Consider the following 13325-nt stretch of genomic DNA (forward strand, 5'->3'; position numbering starts at 1 on the left):
CCCCAGCACGGAACCGTCCCCTCCCCCGCCAGGGTTCCCTTTCGCTGTGCCCTTGACACCAGCAGGCACAATTCAAGGGCTGGCCATCAACGTTTGATCTCTCTATTTAAGGAACTCAGGAAGATGTTGGTGACTCCCTGAAGCCCAACGACGTCAGTTTAACCAATACCCAATAGTTTTCTAGTGAGGACTCTTTATCCAAGAATCGCTAGGAATTCAGGGTGGGGGAGGGAGAGAGCACAGAGGATTTCAAACAGATAAAGATGTAAAAGTTAAGTCCAAGTTTACAGCGTGCTTTTCCAGGAAGTTCTTGCTGTTTCCAGGCAGCAGGCTTGTGTCTGCTCTTTGTAGCCCAGTTGTAGCAGAAACATCATGTATAGAACTGGGCCCTCAGGGCTGGTTCTGGTAGACCCCGGACAGAGCGAATGCTTGGAAGAATTCCATGACCCAGATCGATGGAAAGTCTTGGGGTCAGGGACTTGGATTGTGGTACAGAAAATGATGCATTGTATGGAGTCCGACCAACATGGCTGTAAAGGCAGGGGTGGGGGTGGGGGTGGGGGTGGGGGTTGGAGGGGTTGGGATGTCCAGAATGTGGGGCCAAAACAGAACTGCCCAAGATCTTTAAGAAGTAGTCCCAAAGTCATGTTTTTCTTGGACACAGGAAAGAAATAACAAATCAGGACATGTTTTAGTCTCAGTGTACGACCACACACTGTTAGATCCCACCCCCTCTTGGTCATGGTGTCTCTTGAGAGCAATAGAAGAGTAAGGCCAGAGTTTCACTGCATAGTCTTGGCTGGTCTGGAACTTGCTTATAGACCAGGCTAGCCTTGAACTTACAGAGATCCACGAGATTCAATTTCTAGAGTGTTGGGATCAAAAGCATGTGCTACTGCACTTTGGTGTGCAAGTATCTTTTTGATGACTTATGATGTTTGGTCTCCAAGGTAGGAACTAGGTGACCAAATGATTGTCTCCATGACACCAGTAAGCTGGCTGAAGGCTCTTTTGTTCTACCTAGGTAGAAGTGGGTAGGCAAGGAACTCTGTAAAAGCTGGTTTGGGGATGGGGGCTGTAGGTCATTTGGTAGATGGCTTGGGTCCTAAGTTTGATCCCGGTGTCATATAAATCTACAGGGGTGGTGCACGCTTACAACCCGGCACTTGGAAAGGCAGTTTCAGAAGTTCAAGGTCATCTTTAGTCTGAGGCTAGCCTGGGATACAGGAGATCCTCTCGCTCACAAACAAAGGGACAAACAAAGCTAGTCTCTAGCAGCTCTCTCGTTCTTTAGTGTTTGGTTGAAGCGCAGTGGCAGTAGGAAGGCGAAGCAGTTGACAAGTGGCCCTGCTAGTGTTAGTCTTTCTGCAGCACTTTGACTGAGCTGTGTTTTTGGGGGCCACGCAGTCAGTGCAGCTTCGTCACAGTTGCCTCAAGGTATCTGGTTTGTTCCAGATGGCTCAGGCTGGCGTGGGGGGGGGGGGGTGTAGTTGCTTGACCCATGGCCCTTTTCTTTAGGCAGTTCAGCAGCAAGGGAGAGTCCCACAGCTGCTAATTAGAGTTGGATTGTCCAATCCTAAACATCTTGTCTGTTTATAGGAAAACAAGTATCAGAAAGAACACATAATAAAGTTGAAGAACTCACCAGTGCCAACGGTGATTTAGACAATAAAGCAGTGTTAATACCCGACATCTAGCAAACATCACAGAGGTGCATCTCCCTGAGTTGTTCTTTCTGCTCTGGGCTACAGGGAACCAAAGAGCTGGGGAAGGGGTAGTGAAGCCCCGTGCCCAGGGTTAGAGGTTGCAATAGGGGGGTTAGGATCTGCGAGGATGGGGGTGGTGGGGCAAACTGCTCACAGGAAAGACCTTCAAACAAGACAGAAGGGAGAGAGAAGGGTTTTTCTGAGAGCTGCTTCGACTGGTAGATGGAAGGGGTGGGCAAGGCTATCTTGGAGACAGGAATTCAGAGAGATGGCTACAGAAGAAGCTGGAGAGAAAATGGGTAAGGACTTGGAGGGAATACGTTAGACTATATAGATCCTTCTTTACTGGGACCCATGAGTGGGCAGAGGAAGAGAGAGAGGAGAGACAGAGACACACAGAGAGAGGCAGAGAGACACACAGAGAGACACATAGAGACAGAGACAGAGAGACACAGAGACACACAGAGATACAGAGACACAGAGTGAGACACAGAGACAGAGAAAGACAGAGACACACAGAGAGACAGAGACACAGAGGCACATAGAGACATATATATATATGGTACTTGGCTGCTTGGGCATGTCTCAGCCCTAAGGCAGACCATCTGGTAGGGGAGGCTGAATTCTCAGGCAAGAGTCAACACCACAATCCACAAACATAAATCTCTCCTTAATTAGGGGCACCTTAGATTATCTATCCATTTATCCGTCTATTCGTCTATCTGTCTATCCATCTATCTGCCTATCCATCTCTCCATCTACCCATCTATCCATCATCTATCCATCATCTATCTATCTATCTATCTATCGATCTATCTGTCTGTCTGTCTGTCCGTCTGTCTATCTGTCTATCTGTCTGTCTGTCTGTATGTCTATCTATCTATCTGTCTGTCTGTCTGTCTGTCTATCTGTCTATCTGACTCATCTATCTATCTATCTATCTATCTATCTATCTATCTATCTATCTATCTATCTAATCTATCTACCTTCCTTCCTTCCTTCCTTCCTTCCTTCCTTCCTACCTACCTACCTACCTACCTACCTACCTATTTGTCTATCTGACTCATCTATCTATCTACCTATCTACCTATCTATCCATCTGTGAGACAGGGCTTACTATGTAGTCTTGGCTGGGCTGGAACTTGCTATGTAGATCAGGCTGACTTGGAAGTCAGAGCAATCTAACTTCCTCTGCCCTTAGAGCACTGGGACTGGAGGTGTGTCCCATGCCCTATGCCACACAGCTGATTTTATCTGTAGCTATGCACATTCGTTTCTTGTTGTGGAAATGATGCTAGGTCCTCTGTTGAAGGCACACCTCGGCTTTTCCAAAGATGTCTACATCTTAATCCCTGCAACCTTCCAACATGCGGGCTTCTGTGTGGTGCAATGATGCTAATGATCTAGACAGGGACGTTTCCCTGAACCATCAGGGGAAGTGAAGTCAGAAAAGGGCTCACCAGGGGGAGACATAACAATGGGGGCAGACAGTGGGATGGTGTGGGGGGTCAGGAGTCCAGGAATAAAGGCAGCTGCTAGAGATAAAGAAAACAAGACCTCCACCACCACCAATCCAGGAAGGTGCTCCAGGAAGGTGCTCCAGGACAGGCAGGCACCACCAGGATACGCAGTATGATGGACAGGTGGGAAAGATAGAAAGACAGAAAGAGCAGTAGTGTGAGTACTATGAAGAGAAGCAGACATATGGTGATGGTGACAAGGGAGAGAAGGCTGAGGGGACATGTTGTCATTACCATTAGAGTCGGTAGGATGAAGTGCAGCAGCCTGGAGCTTATTCAGACCCAGACTCAGCCCCAGAACCTGCTGCCCAGTCTGGAGATCACCCTGGCTCTGGGCAAGGATGGAAGCCCGAGATAAAGAAAGATTCATTCACTGCATTGGACCTCCTCAAAGGACCACTATGGTCTCTGAAGCCACTGAAGGCCATATTGGTGACTGTGGTCCATGCTGTTTCCTCAGGAGGAGATGAAGCCTGAGATCCGTGAGGACTTAGATGATCTGTTCAGGTGCCTCATGACCAGCATGTAGAGCATCCTGAGGCCATGTTGAAGCCTGTGGCCCGTGAAGATGCTGAGGACCATGAGTGGCCTGATACTGCCAAGGGTTATGTTGATATCTGAATCCCTTTGTTACCATTGAAGCCTCCCCTCCAAACCATGTACAGGAGAGAAAGCAGGTCCCACTCAGTTCAGGAGAGCTGGCTCCACCCCGTTCATTAGTTTGCATGGCTCTCCTCAGTTGAAGGCTTCGGGCCTGGATGCAAGCAGAGAAAGACTTATGGGGGGAGGAGAGGGGAGGGGAGGTGGCCACTAGGAATTCGACCACGCTCTAGTGAGTATATGAACCATACAAAATAGACTTGCTTTTTCTTTTGTTTGTTTGTTTGTTTGTTTGTTTTGGTTGGGAAGGTCATGGAAGAAAGGGGTAAGCATAGAAAGCCTGAGAGGCAATGCTATGATGTGAAATTTCCAAATAATGAAAATATATCATTAAGATGATAAAAATAAAACAGATTTTCTCCCAAGACCTCCAGAAGAAAGGCAGCCCTACCAAGCAATTTTCAGTATCTGAACTGCAGGACTGCAAGATTTGCTGGGTTTAAGAAGAACCAAAGCAGGCTGGAGAGATGGCTCAGTGGTTACTGACTGCTCTTCCAAAGGTCCTGAGTTCAATCCCCAGCAACACTTGGTGGCTCACAACCATCGGTAATGGGATCTGATGCCGTCTGAAGACACTGACAGTGTACTCACATACATTAAATAAATAATTAAATCTAGCAAAACTGTGTATGTACACGCTTGTGTGTGTGTGTGTGTGTGTGTGTGTGTGTGTCTGTCTGTCACTTTGTATGTCTCTCTCTCTCTCTCTCTCTCTCTGTCTGTGTGTGTGTGTGTGTGTGTGTGTGTAATTTCCTACATACAGAGGTATCCAGTGGTTCATGCCTTCCTTGATTACTCTCCATCTTAGTATTTGATACAGTCTGTCCTTGAACCTGGTGATTCAGATAGTTCAGATAGCGGCTAGCCAGGGAGTCCCAGAGATTCTCCTGTCTCTGCCTCTCCAGCATGAGGTTACAGACATACACCACTGCAAGCAGCTTCTATGTGGTGGAGGTTGAATTCAGTTGTTGGGAATTTTTTTATAAGCAGGGTCTTACCTTTTAACTCTGTCTGACCTAGAATTACTATGTAGACCAGCCTGGGCTCAAACTCACAGAGATCTGCCTCTTCTCTAGTAATGGGATTAAAAGTGTAGGGCACCATTCCTGGTTCTCTGTGGTTAACATTTTATAGCAATATAGGAGAAAAAAATCATTGGAAGTATTAGTTTTATATATATATATATATATATATGTGTGTGTGTGTGTGTGTGTGTGTGTGTAATTTATGGTTTATAAATATCTCTAGTCTTTGAACTTGCCTCTAAATTGTTTGCAGCATTTACTGGATTCTATCATTTATTCATGGTTCAAATATCATTTCAATGTGCTATTTTATCTTCTTGGGAAATCATGGCTTGGTTCTCCTTAAAAATAACTATCTTCAACAAAGATGCCAAGGCTGTTTGATGGGGGAAATGGTCTGAACAACAAACGATGCTGAGAAAATTGGATACTCACATGTAAAAGAGTGAAATTGGAGTCCTACCTAACATCATACATGAATATCAAGGCAAATGGAGGTTGGAGAGGAGGCTCAGTGGCTACAGTGAGAACCCCTCTTGCAGAGGACCTGAGTTTAGATCCCAGCACCCACATGACAGCCACAACTGTCAGTTCTGGTGATCCGATGCCCTCTTCTGGCCTCTTCAGGAAAGCATGATTTTGCTCCTTGTCCATCTCCTAAGCAGCTGCTGAGACCTCTGACTTGCCTACTGTCTTAGGGTTTTACTGCTGTGAGCAGACACCATGACCAAGGCAAGTCTTATAAATGACAACATTTAATTGGGGCTGGCTTGCAGGTTCAGAAGTTCAGTCCATTATCAAGGTAGGAGTATGGCAGCATCCAGTCAGACATGGTACAGGCAGAGCTGAGAGTTCTACATCTTCATCTAAAGGCTGCTAACAGAATACTAGCTTCCAGGCAGCTAGGACTAGGGTCTTAAAGGCACAGTGACACACCTACTCCAACAGGGCCACACCTTCTAATAGAGCCACTCCCTGGGCCAAACATATATAAACCATCACACTTGCCTCCTCTCCCTCTCCCTCCTCCTCTCCCTCTCCCTCTCCCTCACCCTCTCCCTCTCCTTCTCCCTCCCCCCCCCCCCAAGCTCCAATAAAATCATCCTGGAGTTTCTTTCTGAGTCAGTTTTAAAAGTTCTTTTAAGTTCAAAACCTGACAAAAGAACCCCGCTAACATTAGGGTCTGTTACTTAAAACAAAACAAAACAAAGCACAAAGAGCAGGAAAATGTAAAATACTGCACAAAACAGGTGGATGTTAAAGGCCAACAACGGACAACTGCCATTGGATCCAGAAAGCTCCTCTGGGGCTCAGATACAAAGAACCGAGACCAGGCACTTGATCAGATTCTCTCAACTCTGTGTCCACGGCTGCACTATTCACTCCCGGTGGAGGCCACTGCCCATCAGTGAGCAAAAGTGTGAACAGCATATGGTCTGTCCGTGCAACAGGATGTTACTCAGTCCTGGAAAAGCAAGGGCATTCTGACACCTGGATGAATCTATTTTCTTGTTGAGACAGGGTTTCTCTGTTATGTATCCCTGACTGTTCTGGAACTCACTATGTAGACCAGGCTGGCCTTGAACTCACAGCGATCCTCTGCCTCCGGAGTGCTGAGATTAGACATTTACCACCACATCCAGTAAATACATGGATGGATATTGAGGACAGGAAGTGAGATGAGCCAGACACAAAAAAGTTAAATGTTCTATGCAGCACACAGAACAGTCGGTTCCTAGAGACAGAAAGTGGAATGGTGGTTAGTTAGAAGAGACAGGAGAAGCGGGAAGTTATTTAAGGAGCACAGAGATTCAGTTTGGTGGAAAGGCTTTGGCGATGTTGCTAGTGCTGGTTGCATAACATCACGAATGTACTCAGTGGCCCCGAACGGAACATCTAAAAAGATTGAAATGGTAGACGACACACCACGCATATGCACCACATCGAAACAATGAAAAATGGTAACACACTGAGAGAGCCAGGTATAGGAAACACGTATGCGAGACCCAATGTATGCATAACTGGGGTCTACAGAGGAAGCCAGCCAGAAGAGAGAATAATTACTTAAAAATATAATGCAAGAACACTTTCCCCAAAGATTTGAATCTACATATTGAAAAAGCACACAGCATCCCAGAGAAAACTGCCACCGACTGTCAACACTGACAGACACCCTCTAAAATGATGGGGCGTGTACAATAAAGAACTTTGGCTACAGTTAGACAAAAATATTCTGGAGGGAAATAAAATCAGGTTGGCATCACACTTCTCCACATTAGCATTCAGGAGATGGTAGGAAAACATGCCCAAGAAATTCAATAAAGCAAAATGTGAGCCAAGGGCTATGCGGCTGAGCTCTGCTGCAGGAATGAAGGGTGAGGACATCAACAGGACAGTGTGTGAGGACCTGCTGAGGCCTCTGCCATCAGCAGAAGAGGGGCAGCCGGGGAACTTCAGGGGAAGACGTGTCAGTGGCTCACACGTGTGCTCAGCTGTGGCTCTCATCCCGGCAGGCCGGAGTAACAGCAGGGCAGGGAATGAATGCTACGTTCAGATTAGGCAAAAGCAGTCAAGGCACAGAATGGGGGAGAAAATAGAAAGCGGTAAGCTTCTCATCTATGAGAGAGGAAACACTATTGTTACAAACAACAAGGTCAAGTGCAGAATTTTGAGCATATTCAAGATGACAGAGGCAAAGATGAGCCCAGGCTTACATGGGTCAAAATGAGAACATGGGTGGCTGAGGTTAGGGGTTAAGGGAAAGGAATGGGAAGGAAGAGGGTGGAAGTTAGAAAGAAAGAGAGATGAAGTCAGACAGAGAGACACACAGAAGGAAAGAGACAGAGAGGTAGAAACAGAGAGACAACACACAATTTTAGTAATAACATTTTTAAAATGGAAAAGCAGCAAGCTAAGTGCCCACCAACAGATGGGTATGTAAATAAAATGCAGTGTACATCCACAATGGGAAATTATTCAGAAAGAATAACGAGATCCTTTTATCTGCAGGTGATGTGTAGAAATGGAGGTTTATATACCACCTGTGACGTACCAGACACGAGGACACAGGAACTGCAAACTCTCTCATACGTGGAAGATAAACGACTTAACCTGAATATAGAATACTGACTACAGTTCGTAGTGCTGTGTGTGTGTGCATGTGAAATGTGTAGTGGTGTGTGTGTGTGTGTGTGTGTGTGTGTGTGTGTGTGTGCAGTGTGTAGTGGTGTGTGTGTGTGTATGCATGTGAAATGTGTAGTGGTGTTTGTGTGAAATGTGTAGTGGTGTGTGTGTGTATGTGTGTGTGTACAAGTGTGAATGTGTATAGGGAGGCCATACGTGGTTCTTCAGGACCCATGCGTCTGTTTACTGACAGTCTCAGTGGGTCCTGGAGCTTGAAGATCAGACCAGTGAGCCCAAGGGATGCACATCTCCCCCTCCCCAGTGCTGGGATGACAAGTGTGTCAACACCTCTGCCTTTTCACACTCACCGACTGTCTAGCAAGTGACAACGTTTTTCTGATTATTTTAAGGACGTTAGCTTCCCCCCTCAGAGGATCCTTATCTAGAAAACACAAAGGACTCATCAGGCTCACGAGTCCATGGCCAAAGAGAGGACATTACACCCTTAAGAACACTAAAACCCAGGAGCCAGTGACTGACATCCCTAATCTCTCAGGCTGAGTGTTAAGAGCTGTGGTCCCTAGCCCACTGCACTATCTTGAGAGAACCTCTGAGAGCTGGCAGCCACTGGGAGGAAGTTAGGGCATTAGGGGAACTCTTTTGGGGTGGATACTGGGACATCAGATACCCCATTTCCTCCCTAGGGTACCCTGAGGTAACAGACCTTCTTTGCCACATACCTCTTTAATGACATCTGTGCTGCCACGGGCCCACAGCAGAAGGGCAGAGTGACAGTGGACTGGAACTTCTGAAACTGTGAACCCACATGAACATTTTCTTCTTTTAAGTTTGCCTAACTCAGGTAGTTTGTCACAGTAATGGAAAACAGATTACCACACTGGATAACAGGGAGACACAACTGAAGCTGTGTGAGATATCACTGCCCACCTATTAAAACGTAAAGGTAAAACTAGTCTCAGTGCTAAATTCTGGTGAGACTGAAGGAAATACTTGGTCGCTTACACATTTTTGGTAGGGATGTGAAATGGTACTCACCACTCTGGGAAATAGTTTGGCACATTAAAAATAAACACATGTGGCCTAGCAATCCATTTTTGGACGTTTATCTCAAAGCACGGAAACCGGCGTGGCACTGTTCACACCAACTTTGGTAGGTATAAAGACTAAGGGAAAAGAACCATGCTCTAGTGAGAACATGGCTAAGTAAACTGTGACAGCCCATGCAATGAAATGGGAACTCTGCTGAGCAAACAGGCCAGCCTCATAACGCTACAGTATGCACATTGTAATAGTTTCCTCGGCAGTCACAATGAATTACCAAACCTGATGGCTTCAACAACAGGTCCGTATTCTCTCATAGTTCTGGATGCCGGAGCAAGGGCTGGCAGGTCAGCACCCTGAGACGTTAGACGATTCTTTGCTGCTCTCTAGAGCACACACCCATCTGTAATCTCAGCGATGGTGAGATGGGAGACAGAGACAGGTGGATCCTTGGAATGCACTAGTCAGCTGATGAAAACTGAAGGACAGACGATGCCTGTGGACTGACACCTGAAGCTATCCTCTGACTTCTTCTTCTTCCTCCTCCTCCTTCTTCTTCTCCTTCTCCTCCTCTTCCTCCTCCTTCCTCCCTCTCCTCCTCCTTCTTCTTTTTAAGATTTTATTTCTTTATTTTATGTATATGAGTACACTGTAGCTGTCTTCAGACACAGCATTAGATCCCATTACAGATGGTTGTGAGCCACCATGTGGCTGCTGGGAATTGAACTCAGGATCTCTGGAAGAGCAGTCAGTGCTCTTAATCACTGAGCCATCTCTCCAGCCCCTTCTTTAATTTTTTTAAAAATTATTACTTTTGTTAAAAATATTTTTATTTTGTTTTATTGTGTGCATGAGTGATGTGCTATCCTGGGAACTTCGGGGAATCTCAAATTGTTTCAGAATGATACGTTAACAGAAAAGCCCTACAGGGTGTGTGTGTTCACACACAGGTTGGGCATGCAAACTTAAGATGAGTTAAAAGAGGCTTAGCAAGAGATATTCATAATTATGAAAAAGGATCAATGAATGCAGATGTGAACGGTGGGTGGTCTCAGAGGGTGCTGACCACCATCTCTTTGTGTCTCTGCACCCACAACCACTTTCTCCCATCCAGTAGAGAAAAATCTTTTGATTCTTGTAATCTGGGTGGCCCCATAACTTGCTATAGCCAGAACAATGTAGAAGAGATGTCTTATGACCTCATGATCCAGGCATTAAGAGGTTACAGCATCCAGACCACCATGCTTCGAGGAAGGCCTAGCTGGACACTGGACGAGGCTATTTGGAGAAACGCCAAAGTAACTGGAGTAACCGGTAATGAGAGTCTCCACAGGACAGCCCACTCAGCTTGACTGCTGGTGGCCACGGGGGACCCCAGGAAGTGGTAACTGGATCAGGAGACCCGTCCAGCTGAGCAAACCGAACCCCAGAATTTCCAGGAACGTTTGACATTGTCGCTTTAAAGCACTGTTTTGGGTTAGTTTGTCTGACTCAACAGCTGCATTCTTTCCATTGATTGATTGTTCACATGTATGGGTTGGCGCAAGTCAGTGCACATATGGAGGTGAGAGGACAACTTTCGGGAATTGGGTCTCGCCTTCTCGATGGTCCCGGGGCCATCAGTTCGACATCTCTACCTGCTGAGCAGCGGTGGGCTGGACACTTTAAGCCCGACTTTTACTTTTGTCAGGAGACAGTGAGGAGGGGCAGTGGCTGGTCCACAGCTAAGGGAGAGACTCGCGATGAGCCTTTCTAGAAGAAATAGATACAGAGCTGACCTTAGATGTCAGACATCAGTCTCACCAAAGCTCCCAATCCACGCATAATCAGGTGTGGCTATGAGGAGACAGGTTTGGTGGTAGAGAATGAAAAGTTGGGCAGTCCTGACAGGAAGTAGCTTGGCATTGCTTATAGAGACGGGAAGCGAGGCTGTGTGTCCTTTGACCTAGTAATCCCACTCCCAGGAATCCACCCTGCACACAGACATTCACAAATGTTAAAGGACCCGTGATTGAGGTTACGGAGAGCAGTGTTGTGTGTAATAGAAAAGCTTGGAGCCCTGCCAAGGGTCTGTGATCAGGGAGCTGATTAAATAAACATGAGCCAGGACTGAGAGAAAGAATGAGAATGCACTGGGGGACAGATGAAGCCAATGAGGAAGGTGAGGGGCACTGTATACATTATGTTACCGTTCTGTGAAGAGAGGGTACGGAACTGGAACCTTACATTGTGGGCATTCCCGTGTATTTGCATAAAGAAATGCAGGGAACAGACAACGTATGAAAATGGCTACCTGTGGGAGATATGAAGGGGTAGGGTAAGAGCCAGAACTTCCCAGGTATTTTCTAGCGCTCTGTCATTTTCAGTTTTGAACCATGTAAACATGCAACACATTAAAAACCAGCCCCAGACAGTAAGAGGGGAGCAGAAACGGGAATGACTCCTGATGGATGGCGTTTCTTCTGAAGATGGTGCAATGGTCTAAAATTAGATATCTGTTCAACTCTGAATATTCAAGCAAGCACTGAGCTGTATGCTTTACACAGGCGGATCCTGTAGCATGTGAAATGCTTCTTAGTAAAGGTGAAGAAAGGAAAGAAAGAGGTGGGGAGGGAGGCGGGAAGAGTGCTTGCTTTCAAGCCTGAGGACCCAGACTCTGTCTCCAGAACTATGTAGGAAAAGCCTGGAGTAGAGCTGCACAATCCCAAGACTGAGGAGAGCAGTTAGCACCAGCCTAACTGGTGAGCTCCAGGCCAAACAAGATCCTGTATCTTGGTTTCTTTTCTTGTTGCTGTAATGTAACACCCTGGCAGAAGCAACTTACAGGAGAAAGGGTTTATTTTGGTCTACAGTTCCTGAGGGATAACAGGAGAAGGGTGGGGAGAGAGAGGGAGGGAGGAGAGAGAGAGAGAGAGAGAGAGAGAGAGAGAGAGAGAGAGAGAGAGAGAGAGAGAGAGAGAGAGAAACAGAAAGTGGAGTGCTGAAGCCTCAAAGCTTTTTTTTTCCCAGTGAACCCCTTCCCTTTTCCTTCATGGAGGCGTCTTTTCCTAAAGATCCCATAACTTTTCCAAACACTGTCACCAGCAAGGACCAAGTGTTCAAATACACGAACCTATGGGGGACAGTTACTATACTTCAGACACAGGTGGGGACCAGGGAGATGGCATGAAGCACTGTCTCCCCAGGACCCACATAGAAGCCAAGGGGGTATTGTGTCCACTTGTAGTTATTGTGTGGGAGAGGGGTTGGAATAGACAGAATCCTTGAGAGGGCCATTGAGCTCTGTGCTCAGTGAAAGACCTGGCCCAACATACAAGTGGAAAGAGATAGAGAAAACTACCCTGATATCAACCTTGGGCCTCCACGTGCAGAGGTGCACATGTGCAAACATACCCACATGCACACGTGAGCCCAGACTCATGGGAGCACATATACTACATATGCACACATACTACATACATAACACATAAAAAAGAAACCAAGCAAAGTAACGGTTCCTGGGGAATAATCCCCAAAGCTGACCTCTGGCCTCCACGTGCACACACATACATGTGTGCTCACACAAACATGTACTCACATGAACCCACAAACACAAAGAAATAAGACACTGTTAGGAATAAAAAGATGGATGTGGTCGAAGCTAATATTCAGGAAAAAGTGATTCACACATGCTTAGCAGTGGAATGCCGGATGTAGTCCGAAGGCATCAGGGATGAGCTCAGGGCCCAGCGTCCAGTTTGATCCAGTTTTGTCCTGGAGGTTCCAGACAGGCAAAGAAAAAAAATTTCACTGTTTAAGTATTTTAAAATTGGAAACTAAGCCGGAATTGTTATCTAATAATCTGGTTTTATGAGAAGAGAACCCCAAGATTTACAGAGAAATAGAACTAGTAAGTCAGTTGAGCAAGATGGTTGACATTTGATCAATATGTAAAAAATCAATTATCTTTTTTTGCTCAAAAGAAACAACAGTGAAAAAAAAAAACAACTTACTGAAACAACAGCAATAAAATAACAGGTGCCTTCCGATTAAGCCGGCAACTGTGTGGTTGGGGTTTCTGCAGGTCTCAGTTCAGTGACCTCAGCCCTACCTCAAGCACAGCCAGAGGAGGGAAAAGGGGCAGCCTGGGCTAGCGCCACGGACCCATAGCTTCAGCAGCTAGCTGCTCAGGATGCTTGAGTTGAGCAGAAACGAAGTTACTTCTTTATCTGAGAGAGACATGTCCAAGT

This window comes from Micromys minutus (assembly GCF_963924665.1).
Source record: "Micromys minutus genome assembly, chromosome: 10".
Taxonomy (NCBI): Eukaryota; Metazoa; Chordata; class Mammalia; order Rodentia; family Muridae; genus Micromys; species Micromys minutus.